The sequence below is a fragment of the Prionailurus viverrinus genome, chromosome A2 (genome assembly GCF_022837055.1).
Source record: "Prionailurus viverrinus isolate Anna chromosome A2, UM_Priviv_1.0, whole genome shotgun sequence".
Taxonomy (NCBI): Eukaryota; Metazoa; Chordata; class Mammalia; order Carnivora; family Felidae; genus Prionailurus; species Prionailurus viverrinus.
The window spans coordinates 22799559-22821690 of NC_062562.1; the positions used below are offsets into that span (position 1 = coordinate 22799559).

At 39.2% G+C, this 22132-nt stretch overlaps 1 protein-coding gene across 1 annotated transcript in view; it reads right to left on the reverse strand.

The window, feature by feature from the left end:
• The window catches only part of LOC125153066 (uncharacterized), a 177918-nt gene that overhangs the window by 17021 nt on the left and 138765 nt on the right, over positions 1 to 22132 (reverse strand). The window lies entirely within an intron of this gene.

Here is a 22132-nt window from a genome sequence, read left to right on the forward strand (position 1 = left end):
CTCTCTCTCTCTCTCTCTCAAAAATAAACATTTAAAAAAAAGTTTTCCATTACCTGAGTTAAACATCCATTTTTAAACTAAAATTTTCTAAAATTAAATAAAATTCACAGTTCATCAGTAGCATTAGCTATATAGCCATTTCAAATGTTCATAGCCCCTTGCCCCTAATCTGTTGGATGATGCAGATCTAGGCTCTTCTAGCCCTAAAATTCTCAATCTTGAGAAACTTCATTGCCATCTCCCACATAAAGATGATATAAAAATTCTGACAGAGGGGGTAGGTGGCTGGCTTGCTTGGAGAGATAACAGATGCACACTTGAGAGAACACCCAGAGATTCGAACGCACTTGCTTGGGTGAACTTGGGCAACAGCTTCACCTGTCTGACCCCCAGTTTGCTCGCGCATGAAATAGGGATTATGACACTTCCTTCATAAAGTTATCGGAATAGTACCACATGAGGGTTAGCGTAATGCACTGACTCCAGGCCAGGGATAGCAAGTGCAGAATAAAACATAGTCTAAATCCTTCTTGAACAGGTAGCCCCGAATTTGACACACATACATCTTTCAAGAAGAGCTCATCTTTCTTAGCGGCAGCCCTGTATTTGCCCGATAGCCCTCTCATCATGCCTCTGGGATCCTTGGAAAGATGCCACTGACATCCTGCAGTTAGAAGTGATTGCTGCCAGGTGATATAATGAGGTAGCATGCTTTTTTTTCATGTCATCCTTTTTTGAACATGCTGTTCTGTTTCTTTTTCCTGGAACGCCCTTTCTGGTTTTCTCTTTTCGGCCTGGCAAATGCTTACTCTTTTTCAGAACCTGGTTCAAGTGTCTCTGAGGGACTCTTGCAAACAGAATTATTCGATGCTTTCAATCATTCTCTACCGTTCTATGTTGAAAGCAACAACAACTAAGAGGTTGGATGGTGTCAGCACTGGCTCCTTCTCAGGGAAGGTCATGGGTGGGCTGCTACAGAATCATTTACTTCAAAGAAAAATTCAATTTCTGAGCGGGGGGCAGTAGCTTAAAAATAATAATGATAATAAATGTTTGACACTTGACATGGATTATTTTGTCTACTCATAAGAACAACCCTATGAGAGAGATACTGTGGTTCCCCTTCAGAAATGACGACCTGGCCGAGTCAACCTGATTTTAGAGCCCGCTCTTAGCCACCTTGCAGCATAGTGTTGCCATTTTGGAGAATGTGGCAGATGTTCCTATTGCCTCCCCTAAATCCACTCTTCTTTTCCCATCAAAAGAGAACCCCGGATTTGTCTGAGGTGTCAGTGTGCCCTCAGATTCCCTTGCAGCTAAGGGTAGACATGCATATGGTTCCTAAGACAGAAACGTTTTTCTAGCCTGAAATTTGCACTTGTTGTGTGGAGGCATAGCAGCCGTCTTGTGGCCATGAAGTCAAGGACCATCCTCTAAGGATCACAGGAAGGGAAGCTAGAAGGAGCCAAGGTCTTTGAAATCCTGACCAGCTAGCTACACCACCCCCCAACTCCCTGGCAGGCTGGCTGTGTCCAGATTTCCCATTAGGTTATCAATATAAAATCTATTTGATGCAGCCACTGTAGTCAGATTTTAGCTACAAGCAGCCAAATGCAATCCTAGTTAATGGAGAAAATTTATAGCTGGCTGAGAAACTCAACAAACTACATTTGTTTGATTTGTTTTTAATTATTAAGTAAACTCTACCCCCAACCTGGGGCTTGAACTCACAACCCCAAGATCAAGAGTCACTTGCTCTACTGACTGAGCCAGCCAGCCACCTCTTAGCAAACTACATTTGATTCCTTCCTCTTCACAAATTGCTACTTGAACCTCTTCTAATTTGGCATTTGCTGCAGAACCTTATCTTTATCATTTCAACTGACTGGGCAAGTTTCCTGTCCTCCTTCCACAAACTGGCTGTGTCATCCCCATGATATTTCCCAAGAAGGGATATTTTCTTGGCTGACTGGGATCATTCCTCCTGGACTATCTGCAGGTTTTCCCATAAATAGCACAGAGATTCATCTGGCAAAACTAAAAATTCCATGGTCACGGTGACAAGGATTCCTGCCTTTCCTTCAGGCCAAAAGTCGAAAAGCATGGAAACCAAGAGTGAAGTTTTCAAAGCAATCAAATAGGCAACTAAAAGTGAAGTTGTAGGACAGGGGTTGGTAAACTGCAACCTACAGGCCAAATTCGGCCCACAACCTGCTTTTTCAAATAAAGTTATACTGAAACACAGACATGCCCATTGGTTTGTATGTATGTCTCCATGTTATAATGGCAGAACTGAGCAGTATCCACAGAGACTGTATGGCTTGTAAAGCCTAAAACATTTAGTATCTAGACCTCCACAGAAAGTTTGCTGACCCCTCTCAGACAGCAATTAGCTATGGAAGAAAGACATAACAGAGACTGACTGGTAGTAATAAGAAGAAACAAGAGCTCTAGCCCCCCTTTATCCTGCTAAGCACAGTGCCAGTTAGAACCCTGCCCTAGTTCTGAACGGCCCATTTGAACTATTCTGTGTGTGAGGATCCTGGGGCTCCCAGGAGGTTCAATAACTTCCCTGAGGTTATACCACCTGATTGACAAAGCAAGAATTCCAACCTGATTCTGTCTGGATCTAAAGACTACAATTTTAATCATTAATCATTAATCATCACATGTATTTCATATTTCATAAGCATAACATCATATTTCTCCTCTCTGTTTAATTCAATCCCTAAATACTGAAATTAATGCAGAGGCATTTAAATTTAAAAAAAAAAAGGCTACGTGGAAGAAGAAGAAAATCCACTTAACTCAGAAAGGTCCAGAATATGGAGATGAGGATATATGTCCTCTAAAAGGAGATAGGGGACCCCAAAATGGGCAGAATCAAGCACAGGTAAGAATGGAATCGCGGTGTTTCTCTAGTCAAACTGGGCTCCCATTCATGTCAGCCTACGTGGGTGGTCTGCCCAAATAGCTCTCCTTTCATCAGGGGGTACAACACCAGGAACCCGCAACTGAGACAGGAACTGTCATCCAAGGGTGGTGCTGAGCTAGTGGGAAGCCTGTCAGGCTCTAAGTCACAGGCCCTGGTCTCCACTCCTCCCCCTAGCTTTGTGCAAGTGATCAGGACTTCCCACTTGAAAAAAGAGAAGTGGATGACAGATGTTGAGACAGGATCTGTGCTGAGGCCTAGGGGTTCACAGCATATGTTTAGCCTGGGCAAGTTATACCATGGGAGAACACATATGGAAAGAGCTAGGTGTGTTTCAGGACTTAATGTGAGTCTAATGTGAGCCCAAGGTTGGAGGCAGCCACTGGAAAAGCTACTTTGGTCTTTGGTTACATTAACTGAAGCATGATATCCAGGATATGAGAGGTGATAGTTCCATTTAACCTACCTCAGGCAGAGTGCACCAGGTGCACTCTGTGGAAGACAGAGGTGGAGAATGGGGCACAGGGGTTCTAGAGACCAACAACTATACATCCACCGCAAAATTTGGAGAGCCTACCATATGCAAGGCACGGGGGTCTTTATTGGATATGCAGATTATTTGCCTCTTGAATGTTAAATCTACAGACATTAAATCAATGATCACACAAGCACCGAGTTAGGAAGCATGGGCTGTGCCATGAGGGGAAAGGATAAAGTGTTGAGGCGAGGTATAATAACAGGGCTCTTAAGTGAGATCGATTCTCTCAGAAGGCCTCCAAGAAAGTGACATTTAAACTGAGACCCAAGAGGTTAGTGGGAGACAGTGTGTCAACACACAGTGGAAGATCATTCCAGGATGAGGCGACAGTAAAGTAAAAGGTCCGGAAGTGGGAAAGAGCCATTTAAGGAACTGAGAGGCAAGTGTAATTGGAGCTTCCTAAATAAAAGGGATTGTTCAATTTTCAGGTAGGAAGGGCACTTAGGTCAGTAAAGAGCCACCAAAGGGTTTTAAGCAGGGATGGGATAGGATACTTTTACATTTTCTGTTTGGGCTGCTGTTGGGATGAGCAGCGGCACCACGATCAGAAGAGGTGAGGCTGGTTATGAGGCTACTGCAATAGTCCACCCTAAAGGGGATGGATGGAGCCATTGAAGAGCAGCAGGAAGACCAGAGAATTGAACCCTGGAGAAATGAGGCTGAGTGCAGGATGCAGTACTTGAGCTTATATATTCAACTAGCTCGCATGAGAAAGAGTCCTGCCAAAGAAAGAATAAGTCCCTCAATCTTGCCAAAGAAAGAGTAAGTAGCAGTGGCTAGAAGCTGATTGAGAAAGAGGTTGCCACACAGCATAAAGAACTTCCAGGCAGGCCTCAGCCTGGATGCTGCTTTCCAAAGCATAGTATAGAACAGGGCTTCCAAAATCCTACTCTGTGGCCTTTTAGATCCAAGAAATAGTCTGTGAGAAATTAGTTCTGTAGTTGGTGAGAGGAGACATGACATATACACAGTACCCTCAGAGAGTCGCCTTGGACCTGATCATATTCATTAACAGTGCTGAGAAGTGCTGCTGTTAAGAAACTGAATTAGCAAAATTTAAACTACCATTTCCCAAAACTTTTCTGGCCCTGACACTTTATTTTGAACCAGCGGTCCATGGAGCACACTTTGGGAAACACTGCTATAGAGAATTCACACATAACTTTGAGAGTGAATTCCGAAATTTCTTCTAAGTCTATAATCTGACATTCTTTCTTAGACCTGACGTCATTCATGCAGTTCCCTTTTATAAAGCAGATATTTCTGATGGGACAGGAGTTCCTGTGTAGACGATCATCATGCATGTAACGAATGTTAGGATATAGATGTGGATTTACATCTTAACTGCCCCACTTACTAACTGACGGATCTTGAGTCATCTCTTTGAACTCCATGAATGTCAGTTTCCTCATTTGCAAAATGACCAAATATTAGTACCAACCGCAAAAGCTGCAGGAAGGATTAAGCAAAATCCCACATGTAAAGGGTAGTGAACACTTCATAAACAGAACCCTGGGATCTTCAGCAGGAATGGCCCTGGGTGTTACAATGACCCAATGAACAGGCCAGTGGTTCACAAAGTTCTAGTTGCATCAGCATCACCAGAAAGCCTTGCTTGCGACACAGATCGTCATGGAGTCTTACCCAAGAGTATCTGATTTAGTAAGTCTGATGAGGAGGTCTGAGAATTTGTATTTCTAACAAATTCCCAGATGATGTCAATGCCGCTGGTCCAGGAAACACGCTTAGGAAACAAACCAGTCAACTAAGTTGGTGTTCAAAGTATCCCCAATTTTTCTCCACTTGGCAGACAGGATGAGGCTTAATTTGCAGGTTGCTAATGAGACAATCCCAAAATTACCTTATTCTTATGTAAATTCCTTCTTGGGGCCAAAACTTGGCTCTGAAAGGAAGCCCCCTTCCCCACCCTGCAGATGGGTTAGAGTAGGGGTTAGGAAGACAGGAGACATAGGAAGTAGAAATACATTCCAGGAGGGGAAAGGATCCTACAAGCCCACACCTCTTGAGGATCCTTTGGTATAGACGCTCTGATTCAAAGACCATTTCCCATTTATCTTCCATGCCTGGTTTTGCTCCTGGAGAAGCAATTAAACTTTAGTTTCATTTTCAACCATTTTTCACCCAGTTGGGAGCCTCTCTGGAGGATTTTTCTCCTCACTGGAAGCTCCTAAAAAGACAAGTCCATTTTTTTGGCTTGTCTCCACTGTTCTTGGGAGTTTATACATTGATTAAAGACCAAAACACACATTATTCTCATATTCAAAGTACTTTTGCAAGTTCTGACACTTTTCCTGGTACCATGTTGAAGACATAGGCCGAGTAGGAGATGATCTGAGGAGGAACAATATTTATGAACTATGATATTTTATAAACACCTGGCATTTATATAAACATGGGAACTGGGATTTTTAATAAGGCAACCTTTCCAAGTTTGGCATTCAAATAGAAAACATGCTTATTGTGTTCTTCCTGCATGTAAGGAATCTTGTTGAAAGTACCTGGCACCTAGACAGTATTTTTGTAAACAGTGATTTTAGTCTATGGTGAATCCTAAATTAGACGCCGCTTACGTGCTATTGCAATATTTACTAATTCCCCCCAGTTTATTTTCATTTAAGGAGTGACAGGAGGGATTTCAACTTTATGATGTTAAGTTGCCTTGAAGGACTTTGCTATGACAGTTGTAATGTTGAGCCCAGAAGAGTTAGGGACAAGGTGCAGTGCAAACTGCTGAGGGCTGGCCCCTGGCCCTGGCATACCCTTTCCTAACCCCCTATCCCAGCCTCCAGCCCCCACAGGAACCTTGGAGCTTCCAACAAAATGCTAGTATTTTCATTTCAAATACTGATTTTGGTTTTCTGGGAGGCCTCATGTAAAATAGCTTCTACTCCTAAATCTGTTGAGTAGAGGAGGTGGAACACTATCTTGTTTGAGGTCAAAAAGATCACCAAAGAAAATTGCTTTCAGAAAACGTGATTTTTCTATTGTTACAGGCAAAGATGCCCCTCACTCCTCAGAATCATGGAAAATTCAGGAAGACACCAGTATATGAAAGCTGTGTCACAGGACTCTGGTTTCTTCTATGCAAACCATCTTTATTTAAAATCATAATATTAGTGTCCATTTACCAAGAACTTATTATATACCAGGAACTGGGCTCGTCACTTAACATTTTATTTAATCTTTACATTAGCCATAAAAGTGTTGTGTTATTATCTGCATTTTACTTATCAGGAAAATTTAAGACCAGAGAAGCTCCTGCCCAGGAACACACACAACATAAGGAATAAGTGGGAAACCTAGATCTCATCCAAATCCTGCATTCTTTAAAAATATATATATTTTTAATGTTTATTTATTTTTGAGAGACAGAGACAGAGACAGAGAGAGACAGAGTGTGAGCAGGGGAGGGACAGAGAGGGAGGGAGACACAAAATCTGAAGCAGGCTCCGGGCTCTGAGCTGTCAGCACAGAGCCCTACATGGGGCTCGAACTCACAAACCACAAGATCATGACCTGAGCCAACTGAGCCAGCCAGGTGCTCCTCCTGCATTTGTGACCACCAGGAGTATTGCCACATAATGCCTGTGAGGTTGGTATCATTAGCACCTTTTTCCACGTATGAGGAAACTAGTTTCACGAGGGTCACCTGTCTTACCCAAAGTCACAGAGCTCCTAAGCAGCACAAGGAATCAAACCAATCTGCATTAATCTACTGCATCTTCTTTTGACCATTATGATATATTTCCACCCCAGCTACAGTCAAATATATATTTTGTAGAATTATAAGTTTCCATTTTTCTTGTTTTCATTCTGTGTCACCTTAATAAAATCCCCAATAATTTTAAAAAGTATTTTTCTTCAATATGTATAGGACATGAGGTGGAAAGGTACATATATTACCCTTCAGAGCCTGATCTCAAAGCCCACCGTCGCCACCTACTAACTGAATATAAAAACCCGGGCAAGCTGTTTGGGGTCTCCAGCTTAGTTTCATCTAGGAAGTGAGTGGTGGTTGTGGTAGGGGTTGCTCAGAGACAATACCTTCCTAGTGGACCTCTAGAGACCATGAAATGGATGCTGTGCCCAGCATGCCGTGGAAGCTCAGAGAATATTAATTTCTTCTCTTTGCATTTTCCACTTGGTTTCTCCTTCTTCCCTCACCATCTTCTTGTATGCTCCTAAATCATGGCTGGAGTTTTCATAAATGGCTTTGCCCCCATTCTTTAGGAACTGCTTCTTTTCTAAGTGCTGAAGTTCCCGGGAGATACACAATCCTGTAGTTAGGCACACTCATTAAGACTCATCCAAGTGAGTCATGGATTTTCTCTCTAGGACCCATGCATGGTGAGTTCATTTCAACATCTTTTTAATCCCATGTCACTAACAACAGTAGAATCAATAAAACCCACGTGTGATGGGAAACCACAAATCTATTTACCTGTTTGAATCAGGCAAGCACCTACCCTGTTGGCTCTGTCATTAAACTTCTGGGAAAACACTCTGCACACCTGGAAATATGAACTGGAAATCTCATCATGAAAGATATTTCTGATAAATCCCAGGCTTCACCACATTGTGATTCTCAGGAAATTCTGACCTTGCTTTGTTTGGGTCTGGACTAGAGTCAAAAGCATCTCTTAAATGAAACATCATTTTCAGAAGGGCTAAAAATGTGGGGCCATTCGTTTTGATTGCCACTGGATCCTTTTCATTCTGCTCAGCCTCTTTATCCCCAGCATTAAAAAAAATAATAAAAAATCACCATTTAATTGACTTGAGGCCAAGTTGGTTGACTACGGGAAAAAAAAAGTGTATGAAATAAGAGGTTACAGTCATTGAGAGCTTTAAAAGAGTGTAGACAGTAAAAAAAGAAAAAAAAATGGCCGGGAAATTGTACTTGCCTTTTTTAAAAAAAAAAAAAAAGACAGGACTGAATACATTTTCCAGGCTCTTGAGTTTAATTAAAGTCAAAGGAACATCTCAAAGGCAAGTGAAAAAAACAGAGCAGGCAAGACATTGAGGTGACTAGGATAAGAAACTGTGTAGAATGTTATGGAAAGAAAAAAACTGAAAGCAAGAAAAGGAAAGGAAAGAAGATGGAAGGGGAGAGGAAGAGGGCAGCAAGGGCAGGGGGAGGGGAGGAGTGGGGGAGGGGAAAAGTGGGGGAGGGGAGGACAGGGAAGAAAGGGAAATGTGGATTTGCCAAACCCCATCAGATGACATGAACTCATTTTCTATCGGCAATATTCACGGCTCTCCTTTAGGCGCAGGTACTCTCCTCAATCTCCAGCTGGGTCACAGAAGCTGGATGTTACATGTCTCCCCTAAGAACACGCACTGGCAAATGCCAGAGCAAGACCAAACCATTTCAGATTCCAAAGCCCGTGGTCTTTCTAATCTATCCATCACCTTGGGTTACCATCTATGCATTTCAATTTTTAGTGGTGGTGAAAGAGGTTAAAAATAACTTTATTGCTAATTCTTCCTAGAAGGGCAAGGCATGTTCACTGTAGAGAAATCAAGTAATACAGACTTCGGTGCCATGATGATAACAATAGAGCTCACATGGATTGTGCTCTTACATTGTGCCGGGTCTGGGCCACAGGTCTTGGAGGGGTTATCTCGTTTCATCTTTACAGCTCCATGGAGTAGATACAGTCGCTTGGGACCTCCTTTTACACATGAGGACATAAAGGGAGGCTTACCAAGCTAAGTAACATGCATGAGGTGGCTCCATTTGAGAAAGGGTAGCTAAGATAAGAAGCCACAGGTGTGACTAAGTCATTGCCCCGTCCCAAGCAGTCCTACCTGAACGTCATCAGGAGAACGCAGAGAATTTTTGACAGCTATTTTTGTAAATAGATATTGACTGGCTAATTATTTTCATCCACACTTTGTTTTCTCTTTTTATTTGCTCTTGTCCTCATTGATACTATCTATGAAACTATGGTTTTAATGTGCTCATTTCAGATTTTCTAATACACATGAAAGAAAACACATCAAAGTAAGTGCAAAGTGGTAAAATAAAATAAAAAGATTAATTAGTTGACCACCTACAATAAATTTTTTAATGTTTTGCTGGTGATAAAAATATCATCCTCTATCAAGCTCAGAGACATCCACTGAACAAAGTAGAAAAAGGTTGGATCATACCCAACACTTCTGGGTGGGGAAGAAAGAGGCAGGACTAGAATGCAGAGCTCAGGGCTCTCACTGCAGACTTTTCCCTGTGTGCCATTAGCCTCTCTCCCGTGTCATGTGTGTTCCCTAGAGTCTCGAGGTTACAGCTGGGAGCTTCAGAAAACTTCAACATACAGCTGATCCTGTATTTATGATATTTTGTTCATCATGGATGTTTTGAATTAATAGTGATTTTCTCTTTTAAAAAATATTGCATTAGAACATTATGATGACTGAGTTTCCTAACATGTTATCATATATAGGGGCGCCTGGGTGCCTTAGTCGGTTAAACATCTGACTCTTAGTTTTGGCTCCGGTCATGATCTCATGGTTCGTGAACTCGAGTCCCATGATGGGCTCTGCACTGATGGTACAGAACCTGCCCGGGATTCATTCATTCATTCATTCATTCATTCTCTCTCTCTCTCTCTCATTTTCTCTCTCTCCCCTCCTGCACAAAATTAATAAATTTAAAAAATAAAAAATAAAATGTTATATATAATGTTAATATATTTGTCTTTATACCAACATATTAAAAATATAATTTTTATTATTTTTTAATGGAGAAAGGAGACCACGAATATCCTAACTTGGCCCCTATTAACTGATTACTTCCTACCTCAATCCAACACACCCCACTTTTCCCTCAGGACCCTGAGGCTTCATGAGAGACCAAAACTATACAAAACAGTGGGCCTAACAGCAGTTCAGAGCCCCTTGTCCCTTCAACTGTGACACATGAATGCACTTTAAAAAGCTTTACCTTGTTGGATAACATTTCTGAGAAATTCCATAACACACACACACACACACACACACACACACACACACACACATATATATTTTTTTCCTTTACTTACAAATGCTTACAGCCCCTCTTGCAAAACTCCTCAGGTTCTCTCTGGGGCACTTTCACCTCCAAACTTTTATCCCTGATAAATTAACCATTATAATCAAACTATCTAGCCTAAGCATTTTGAGTTGCTGTTTTATTTTTAAAAAGGGGTGGGGGAGGCATCCAACAAACCAGATGTGGCCGTCTCCAGTTTCAGTGCTTAATGTACAATAAGTTGCAGGTTTCTTATAGTTCCTCGGGGGTAAATCACAAACAAGAATTAGCACATCACCAGCCCAACTTCCTCTTCCCAGCATGTCTGTTTCAAGTTAAAGTGAACAACGACTCAAATATCAAAGGCATATTGCCCCTAAATTAGCCAATCAGCTCCAAATACAGCTGGAAACAAGAGCAGGGGATAATGTTTTTCAATCAGTGGACAACCCTTTGAAAGTTTAATTATAAATGGTAACCGTTTATTTCAAGCTAAATGGATTTTGCCACTTCTATGTGGGCAATACACACTGCACGTCACCCCAGCCTAATCTCTGTCTCATACTGCCTGCCACAGGGGAAGTAAAAATGATGTAGGTCCCCATTCTCTAACATCATTTGTGTTATTGTATCATTTTTTTAAGGGAATGGCAAATACTTGCTATATAATTGTTCGAAGAAATCAACTTTCTGAGCGGCTTTCTTACAAAGAAATTGGTCTAGGTTGACCTGACAAGGCAGATTAGAATCAGCGTCCCTGGAAGTGGCAATCCCGTTACTCATCAGTGAGGATGGTTTTCCAGGTCAGGGGAAGGAAGAAGGAAGGGGTGGTCTGCTTGAGACTGGTCTGAAGAATCAGGTCTGGGAAGAAACAAGTTGTTATCTGTTCTTGTCAAGGGCTGATGACCTCAATCCCAGGGGTTCACGCTCTGGAGATAATTGCAATGAATCATTTCTAGGCAAGCCTCCAGAAGCTTCTGCTTGGGCACAAGGCAATCTTCCTCACTCACTCCCCCCCTCCCCCCCCAGTTACACATCACTTCTCCTCAGGTGGGAAGATACAGTGGAAAGGTGAGGATTTGTCCGTCCAGAACATCACCACGTTTAGGAAACTCCTCCTCCCCCACTCCATAGACACACTTCTCCCCTCATCCCACAGGACAAAGAATGATGACTGGCCAGCCTGAGTCAAGAGCCACCACTCAAGTGAGCTTTAAAGTGAGATTCAAGGTGTTGCGTGCCCATCAATCTGCAGGATTCCCACGTTCTTTGGAATCAAGCCCGGAATTGGACATCTGGTGGAGAGCTAGTGAGGAAATGCATCCCAACCCTTGAAGACAGATAGACCTATCACTTATCCAGCTGAGTGACCTAATGCCAACTACTTGATACTCTGAACCTCGATAATCCTATAAGTAAAATGGGAACAATATCTGCCCTGCAAAGCTTTTGTAGGGATTATAGTGACTGGAAATAGTGTAGCTACTAAAAAAATCATAAATGTAGATGTAGTCATATACCAAATTTTCATGCTTCATCAGCCAGTGATGATAAAATGGGGTCATGTTTGTATTTAACTCCCAAATGACCATGATTCTGACTCCAAGTGGTAGGACCTCTGGGGCCAGGTTTGCCCTTCCAAAATGCTCTGCAGTTTCTTCTAAGTCTCCCCAGTTGCTGTCGCCCATACATAAACAAAGTGGTCTGAGACGGTCTCCAGGAGGGATCCTCTGTCAAGTAGTGTCCACCGTGTTTTCCTCTACTTTATTGTCAGTGTCACCTGTGCCCTTGCTATTAGGCCATCAGGGTCCAGGCCAGAGATGCTATTCCTGATGCTCCCTCTGTCCTCACTCTCAGTGGTGCTGGATTCTGGAGGCAGTGAGGAAAAAGAACTCTCTCCAACTACCTGCCCCTCTGATTCATTCCTTATTTCCTAAGACAATTCCTAAGACAAACTCCAAAGAATCAGGGACATTCAGAAGTAATCCCATCTTCATTAAGCCACACCCTCCAGAAAACCCAATTTGTTTAACTGTGAACAAATAGCTCCAACTACAGAGATGTAAAACTGCTTGGAACTTCTCTCCACTCCCACCAACTCCCCTCCCCCCTCCCCCTGACTGTGTGTGCGCGCTTCTCAGTAGCTTCAGAGACCTGAGGGCTCAGCCTCAACGGGTCCCACATGGAATCTGAGCCAACCCTACATTAATCAAAACAAACCCCCCAGTGTAGACCTTGCCCACAGCCAGTGACCACATGCTAGGAGGACAGGGGACAGATAACATATGGGTTTGTAGAGGTCAAGGGGTCTCCAAGAAAGGATGTGAATATGATTTGTTGGAGAGACTATAAATCAACTTCTTCTCTTCTCCCTTTCTTACATGTGCCATGTGATGTATAGGGTTTTCTAACAATAAAGACAAATTATGATGATAACAAGGTCAAGGTACAACATTTATTACAAGTTATATCTGGGTTTGGCTTCATATTGGTTCAATAAATAATTTGTGTGTATTGAATCATCAATAGATATTACATAGGAGTATGATATATACACAAAAACAGATTACATATATGTATTAGTATGTTTTATATATATATATATTATATATATATATATATTAAAAAAGGGATATATAAATTAAATATCAGACGTTAGACAAATCTAAATAAGCCACTCTTGATGGTGTGGAGTCAAAGGTAGGTACTGTAGGAAACCTATTTAATTTTTACAAACCAAAAGCTGGCTATAAATATTAACATATGAATGTATCAGAATTCTTGTATTCATCTTTCTGGTCCTTCAAAGCTAAGTTTTACTTTGCAAGGACCCAAAATGCCATTCTGTGGTTGAGAAAATCTGCCCACCAGATCTCACAGCCAATTGTTTCATGCCAGAGGTGCTGTGTGATCATGTATGTAAAGGCAGGAAACTCAGGGATGCTATAAATGGCCAGTTGCCTAGGAGCAAGATTTCAATAAAAACCCTGCATGAAATGAGTCTCACACTTGTAACAAAATGAGTTTGAAACAGTCAAAAAGTGGTAGGAGGTCCACGGCTTTATGGCATGACTAACTTGAGGAGGCAGGCAGGCTAGGAATGCAAGGAAGATAGAGCTGGTTTTATGCAGCCCGGTTCTTTCAGTCTTAGATGGCTGTTCTGTATAAATGTTCTTGAAAGTTCTCAACTCTAATGGTAAACCTCAGACAGCACTATTTCACCAAACCACAGTTTTTTAATGGATCATTACTGTTTTTGCATTTTGTCTTTACTAGTCTTTCCTTTCCTTGGCTGGTCAAACTAGATTTCCACTCTATTTCTTGTATTTCATCACTGTTAAGGATGCTATGATGGCTTCACCATTTCCCATGAATGAAACTGGATTGTGTCTGTTTCTTTTAATTCCTTTAATTTAAATGGGTAAGACTGAGTCATTACGGACAGGTGGTCTCACCCAGAATGCCCGCCAGTGCTAAATGACTAAGGGAATAAGGCTCTAAGGATGAGGTCAGGAAGTCTGACCCAGCGGGGCAGGGTGAAGGTGCCTGGGTTACTCTCCTGAAAGCGCTGGGGCCGGTGGAGGGGGGGGGGGGGGGGGGGGGGAGGGGCGCGGAAAGTACAACAAGCCCAGCAAACCAGATGTCTTAACTAACCAATTCAGTTCAGGTAAATTAATTTAGTAAAACTAATTTAGTGAAACAAAGTAAAGCAAAATTTAGTTACATTTTATCTGATGAGAAATGGCTGTTGTTGCATTTGTTATTTTCTTAACATTTTATTTTGGAATAATTATAGATCCACATGAAATAATGCAAAGAGATCCCTTGTGCCCTTTACCCAGTTTCTCCAGTGGCGACATCTTGCAAAACGATATCACAACCAGGGTATTGACAATGATACAGTCATTTTCTAGGATAAAAGCACAGAAATGCAATGCTGGGTCAGTGGAAGTTGACTGTTTGAGTGTCTATTCATTTAAGAAACTGCCAAATTACTTTCCAGAATGGCTGTACCATTGTACATTCCCACTAGCAATGTACAGATGATCCAATTTATCTACATCCATAGCAGTATCTGGTGGTGTTACTATTTTTTCATTTTACTGGTAGGTGTGTGGTATTATTTCATTGATGGCTAATGATGTTGAATATCTTTTCTTGTGTTTATATGCCATGTGTATAACCTGTTCAATGAGATGTCTTTGCATATCTTTTGCTCATTTTGTAATTTTTGTTTTTGTTTTGTGTTTGACTTGTCTGCTTTTCATTATATTTTTTTCTATTTTTTCATATGACTTCCTATAGGTTACTTTAAGCTTTTTTTTTTAGAATCCCATTTTGGTTTATCTGTATTTTGAGTGTATTTTAAATAGAGCTTTTTAGTGGTGTCTTGAGGTTTTACATTATATATACATAACTTATCACAATCCATTGGTGTTAATATGTTATCAGGTCTAGTGAAAGGTAGAAACATTACTGCCCTTCACCTTCACTGTTTATAATATAATTGTCTTAATATAACATAGTTCTTTTAAATATTTCTTGTACATACACTTAGACCCATATTAGTGTTAGAATTTGTGCTTCTACTGCCAAGCATAATTCATAAATTCTATGAAGAATCTAAGAAGAAAAAGGAATTCTATTTACCCATATTTTTACTCTTTCTGTTGTTCTTTCTTGCTGTTCCAACATTTCCCCTTTTATCATTTTCTTTTTGTTTATATTCTTTACTCATTCTTTTACGGTAGATCTTCTGGTGACAAATTCTCTTGTTTTTCCTTCAAATTAAAAGTATGATTTCCCTTTCATTCCTTGAGGAGTATGTTTGCTGGATATAGAAATTTAGGTTGGCAATTCTTTTCTTTAAGCATTTGAAAGATGTTTTCTTATACCTCCATTGTTTCTCATGACAAATTTACTGTCATTTGAAACGTTTTCCCCCTATAGATATTGTTTCTTTCTTGCTGCTTTCACAGTTTTTTCATCTTAGTTTTCAGAAGGTTGATGTGTCTTGCTGTAAATTTCTTTGGGTTTATTCTGTTTGGGATTCTCTTGGTTTCTTGAATCTATAGGCTCATGTCTCCTGCCAAATTTGGGAGGTTTTCAGTCATTATTTCTCTGAGTACTCTGTTGGTCCTTCCTCCTCTCCTCTCTTTCTGGGACCCTGATGTCACAAATGTTAGATTGTTTGTTATTGTCCCACAAGTCCTAAGGGCCTACTTATTTAAGTGTATTTTTTTTTCTATTGCCCAGATTGGATAATTTCTATTTTTCTATCCTCAAGTTTGCTGATTCTTTCCTCTATGCCTTCCATTTCACTGTTAAGGCCATCCATTGGATTTTTTAAAAATTACAGTTATAGTATTTTATTATTATTTTTTATATCTTTTATTGATTTCCTGGGACTTTCTATTTCTTTCCTGACACTTTTCACTTTATTTTTAAAAATCTGTTTCAAGAATGTTTGTAATTGCTCCTTGAAAGCATTTTTAACACGGCTGCTTTAAAATCTTTCTCAGAGAACCTTAACACCTCTGTCACTTTCATATTGGTGTCTATCAATGCCAAATAAAAACAAAGCAGCTTTCAGTGCTGAGACATAAATTGCATCCTGGGATCTAAGTAGCTCAGCAATGTCCTGATTCTGGCACTATTCTTTCATTCAAATATTCTTTCCTTCATCAAGTACGTACTGAGTGTCTACCTTGTCCAAGCTCTATGCTAGGTTCTTGAGATTCAACTTTGAGATGGTCAGACAGCAACTGTTCTCCAGGACCTAAACATGTAGTAGTGTGCAATTTAAGTTCTTCTAACAACTCACTGTTGCATCTTAGACATCACTTTGTCCTTTTTTATTCTCACTTCAGGATCTTTACAATGAGGGTGGGTTAATTAGAATATTTCTTTGAATTATGAAATACGTTGAGAATACTATGAAAAGCCATGCTCCTCACAAAAACGTGCATAGCCTAAATATATAGCACATACTCGTATACACAGTTTTACATATAATTTTGTAAGACCAGAGAAGATTATCGTTAGGAATATCTATTATTTGTTGTCTAAGGAAATTTTGAGTTCAGTCATTATATGCTTTAAAACATTTATACATCATTTGATACTGATAAACTGTTGTGAGAACACTTACTAGAATCCAGGAGATGTTCTAAACAATTTATATAAATTTTCTTACTTTATTCTCATAACAAATTTTATTAATCAAATGTAATATGTGATTAAACTGTAAAGGAAGATTAAATAGAAATTTTCCCTTATGGACTTAGATGAGTCTAAAGGGAAATATTGTGCTCTATAAATTCAAAATTAATAAAATTCTTCAGTTGCAGATCCCTACAGGGGTGATATAAAGGTGGAAATTGGGAGAGACTAAACTAGGTGACAGGGGAGTAGCCACTTATAAAAGAAGAATATATAAATATTTATAAGCTTCAAGCATTGTTTTAAAAAGAAATAAAAGTATGAGCACTAAAAAGTTTAGAGCTTACCAGAGAAAAATAAAAATAGAATTAGTAATTGTTTTTAAAAACTGTTTAATGAAAAGTAGAAAAAGATCTTAAAGGTATAAACAAAAAAAGGTTAGCTAAAAATTATAGTGTTAAATAGCAAAAATGCCTTAATATATTCAACATTAGAATGAATATAAATGGGATAAATTAAACACACTGGTCAAAAGACAGAAACTCTCAAATTGAATTAAAACAAAAAACAGGGGCGCCTGGGTGGTTCAGTCAGTTAAATGTCTGACATCAGCTCAGGTCATGATCTCATAGTTTCTGAGTTTGAGCCCTGTGTTAGGCTCTGTGCTGATAGCTCAGTGTCTGGAGCCTGCTTTGGATTCTCTGTCTCCCTCTCTCTCTCTACCCCTCCCCTGCTTGTGCTCTTTCTCTCTCAAAAATAAAGAAACATTTTTTAAAATTCTTAAAAACAAAACAAAACAAAACCAAAAGAAAATAAGACCCAGCTATACATGCTTGAAATATATATATATATATAAATAATATATATTAAATATATAAAAAATATATATTTTATATATTAAATATATATATAATTATATATATAATATATTATATTTTATATATTAAATATATATTAAATATATATATATCCATCCATCCAGAGGCACTCATAATCACAAAAGCAAAATACTTAAAGCAACAGGTAAGAGAATTAAGAGAAAGACAGAAATAAAATGCTATTGGAGATTTAAAATCACTGCTGTTAGAAACTGAAATACTAAATCCAATACAAATAAGTTGGAATATAGAAGATGTTAATAATATAATTAAGAAGTTATACATACAAATGTATATACAATTTTTCACCCGGACATAGAATACACACTTTTTTTCTGGAATAAATAGATCAGTCATAAAAAGAAATTACATAGTAGATAAAAAAGAAAGTATCAATATATTTCTAAGGCTCCATATCAGACAATGTTCTCTAACTTCAACTTAATAAAATTGAGTTACCTAAGAATAAAAATCCATGTGAATCTAAACTAAGAAAAAATAAATCTACTATCAAACAGACAGACCTTGGGCAAAATAGAAAACAAAAAAGGAAATTGCACAACTTAGTGATAATGAAAGCAGTGCATGTTAGCATCTGTGGGATGTGGCCAACAAAGTTTCTAGAATGCAATTTATAGCTATGAACACATTCTGAAAATAAAGAAGACTGAGAAATAAATAAGCTAGGTGGTCATCTAATGATGGTAGAAAAAGGACAACAGAGTAAATCTAAAGAAACAAGAAAGATCGTACTATGAAGATAAATGACATACATGGAAGGTTTTAGAGAGGAGGTGAGTAATATGTAATTCCTATTGCACACATATTGTCCTAGAAAGCTGAAAATGTAGGAAGTCTGGGTTGCTCAATTAAGCCAGATGAAAAGAGATTAAGACAATAATAATAATAATAATAATAATAATGTCAATTTAACTTCTGTACTTAGTTTTTAAAGTGTAAAAGAAAAATTATCTATATATTTCCAAAAGTATATTAAAATGATTCAAGAATGACTCAACATAAGGAAAATGAGCAACATAATTCACCTTTTTAGACAAAAAGACTTCAAGGTCACAATGGAATTAAAGGATGATAAAGTTTAACAACCATTTCTGTGGGGAGGGAACCCTTAGAAAACTAGAAATATAGTATTTTTTATTCCTATCTGAAAAAAACCTTAGAAAACTAGAAATTATCTGATAAAGTTTATCTACCAAAATCCATTGAAAACAAAATTTACATAAAGCAATTTTATAAGCATTTTTTTTTTTAGGTCAGGAACGAGATAAAACTTATCACTTAAACACCTGCTATTCCAAATATCTGGAAAATCAGTAACATAATAAAAATAAATAACAAAAGTATTTGATTGAAAAGGACAAGACAAAATGTTCATTACCTAGAAATCCATGGGAATTAGGAGAAAACCATTAGAATTTGTAAGGGAGTTCAGCAAGTTTATGGTAAGCAAGATTAAGTACTAAAAACTAGTAATAGTAACAAGTATTCTGCACCTACTAAAGCAAATTCTTATTAGAAAAACTGTGATAAGAAAATAAGAAAATTTATGATGGCAATTAAAAGTATGAATTATGGGGCACCTGGGTGGCTCAGTGAGTTAAGTGTCTAACTCTTGGTTTCGGCTCAGGTCATGATCTCACAAGTTCATGAGTTCAAGCCCTCCACGGGGCTCTGTGTTGACAGTGCAGAGGCTGCCTGGGATTCTCTCTCTCTCTCTCTCTCTCTCTCTCTCTGCCCCTCCCCTGCTTATGCTGTCTGTCTCTCTCTCTATGTCTCTCTCAAAATAAATTTTAAAAATTTTAAAACTATGAATTATCTATTTGCTAATTTAATAAAGACCGCACAGGATGTTTATGGACACATTTTTAAGTTTATTCTAGGACACAAAAGAAGGCTTGCATATTCTGTCCAAGGTTGGGGTAATTTAACATTGAAATTATATCAATTAGTATGCCCCAAATTTAGTTGAAAATTAATGCAATTCCAATAAAAATTTCAAACATGATTTAAAAAAAATTTTTTTAAACATTTATTTATTTTTAAGACAGAGAGAGACAGAGCATGAATGGGGGAGAGTCAGAGAGAGAGGGAGACACAGAAACTGAAGCAGGCTCCAGGCTCTGAGCTGTCAGCACAGAGCCCGACATGGGGCTCGAACTCACAGACTGTGAGATCATGACCTGAGCCGAAGTCGGATGCTTAACCGACTGAGCCACCCAGGCGCCCCACATGATTTTTTTTTAGAAATGTATTGTAATATATATATATGAATGAATGATGGCTCTTCAATGGCAAAGAACATTTTGAAAGAGAAAGGTAGGGAGATTCTTCTTGCCAAGTTTTAAGACACATTAAAAAGCAATCGTAATGAAGACAGTGTGGCAACAGAATAGGAGCAGGCCAGTAGGCCAACAAAGCAAATTAGAACACCCCCACTGACTACTGGTACCGCAGGGAACTTGGAGTGTCATAAAGATGGCACCACAAATCAGTGGGAAAAAGGACTGATTATCTGGTAAAAAGAAATCAGGAAAACAGCCTCACTATGGAAAATAAAAATTAAATTGCTAACCTCACACCAAATAAAAAGAAGCCCTATGTGGAATAAGAACTAAATGCAAAAGTTAAAAGTATAGAATTAATGAAGACAGTGTAAACCGTATCTTTATGACCTTGAGATAGGAGAGGTTTATTAATTAAGACCCCAAAACATAAACCCTAAACAGATAGGCTCAGGTATCAAAAATGAAAAAATTTTTCCATGGATTTCCTGGGTGACTCAATCTATTGACTGACTCTTGATTTTGGCTCAGATCACGACCTCACAGTTTGTGCGACTGAACCCTATACCCTGACAGTGCGGAGTAAGGGCGACACAGCGGGCTTGGGATTCTCTCCTTGTCTCTCTGCCCCTTCCCCACTCATACTTTCTCTCTGTCTCTGTCTCTCTCAAAGTAAATAAATAAAAATTTAAAAAGAAAGACATTTCCTTCAAAAGTATACCATAGACAAAGTTCTCAGGCAGAGGTGAGACTTACCCTCCACCTTGTAATGTTACAAACAATGAGAGTTAACTGAGCAATTACTATGTAGCAGGCACTGTTCCAAATACTTTACGTACATGGAATCATTCACTCTTCCTGAGTACTATTGTTACCTCTACTTTACAGATGAGGACACTGAAGTTAACTAACTGGTATGAAATCACACGATTGGTAAAGGGGAGGGCTAGGATTTGAACCCTCGTAACCTGGCCAAATCCAGTCTGTCCCCTTAATTGTGGCTACGTGGTCTTTCGGGTCTTTTTCTTGGTCTTTTCATGGTCTTTTTCTTTGTTGGTGCTAAGAAAAGCAAGTCAGGGAAGAAGGATCAAGGATGCCCAATAATGGAAGGATGGTGAGGAGAAGCCATTGAATGTGACACTCCAGGGACTTCCGAAAGCAGTTTCAGGGAAGGGTGAGCACGGTAGGCTTGTGGAGTAGTGACCAACCAGCAAGACTGTTCAACCTTTCGAACTACAGCCAGTTCTAGAAAGTGTGAGAAGGACTCATCTTTCTTCTTAATAGCAGCCACTTGAGCGTTTTGTGGTTTGCATTTTAAGAATATAACTTAAATTTTTTTTTTTTGGATAATGCTGCCGATTATGAAAAACATGACAGCTATAAAATTCATGATCCTTACTTTCCAGAACAGACTCCCCACAAATTCAGGGTGTCTGGCGAGTTATAGCTAAAGCCTTCTAAACAAATTGGTTTTCAAACCAGCATCTCCAACTAATATTTTCCACAACACGCAACCCCATTCTTGTTTGCGCTAAAGCATTGGAATGAAACCATACTCTGTTTGTTCTCCAGCTCACATTATGACCTGCTATAAAATGAATTAATATTCATAAATCTTTTTTACTGCACTAATCTCAATGTTTTAAAGTGGTGATTACCACCTGACATGGGGCAGGCCAAGGACTAAAGGAATCTTCAGACAGCCCAAGATCCTATTCCCACGTGAGCGTTCAAAGAGGAAAGCAAAGGGTTCACATATTGAATTTGAGCATAGACATGAACATTTTGAGAAGGTTTTCCATAAGGACCCCAGATACTTTGGGGTAAAAATGTCGTGAACATTTTTTTTTTTTTCAGAGCGTCTGGGAACATAAGCAGGGGAGCTGGGCATAGGTTATGTAATGTGGAATACACCACGTGGCCAACCTTCTTGAAATTTTCCAGATGGAACCTACAGTTTGAAAAGCTTAGAAATGCCTTCCGTAATGTCCATGTTTTCTGTAATTAAAGTTTCCTCAGACTGTGACAGCTGTGTAGTAGATTGGCTTCGATGATCCGTGTCCTAAGCCACTGAGAAAGCCCACTGGCTTCACAAGGCTACCTGAGGAGAGACAGACCTTAAAGCTGCCCAGTGGGAAACTCAGAACATACTGGAAACCAAGAACACACATACAATGGAACAGAGAACTGGGAGAGAAGTGTAGACACTTTTGGCATGGTTTTAATGAAGAGAATAAGAGGAAGGAGGATGGTTTACATTGTTGAGAATCTTCATTCTCAGTTTCA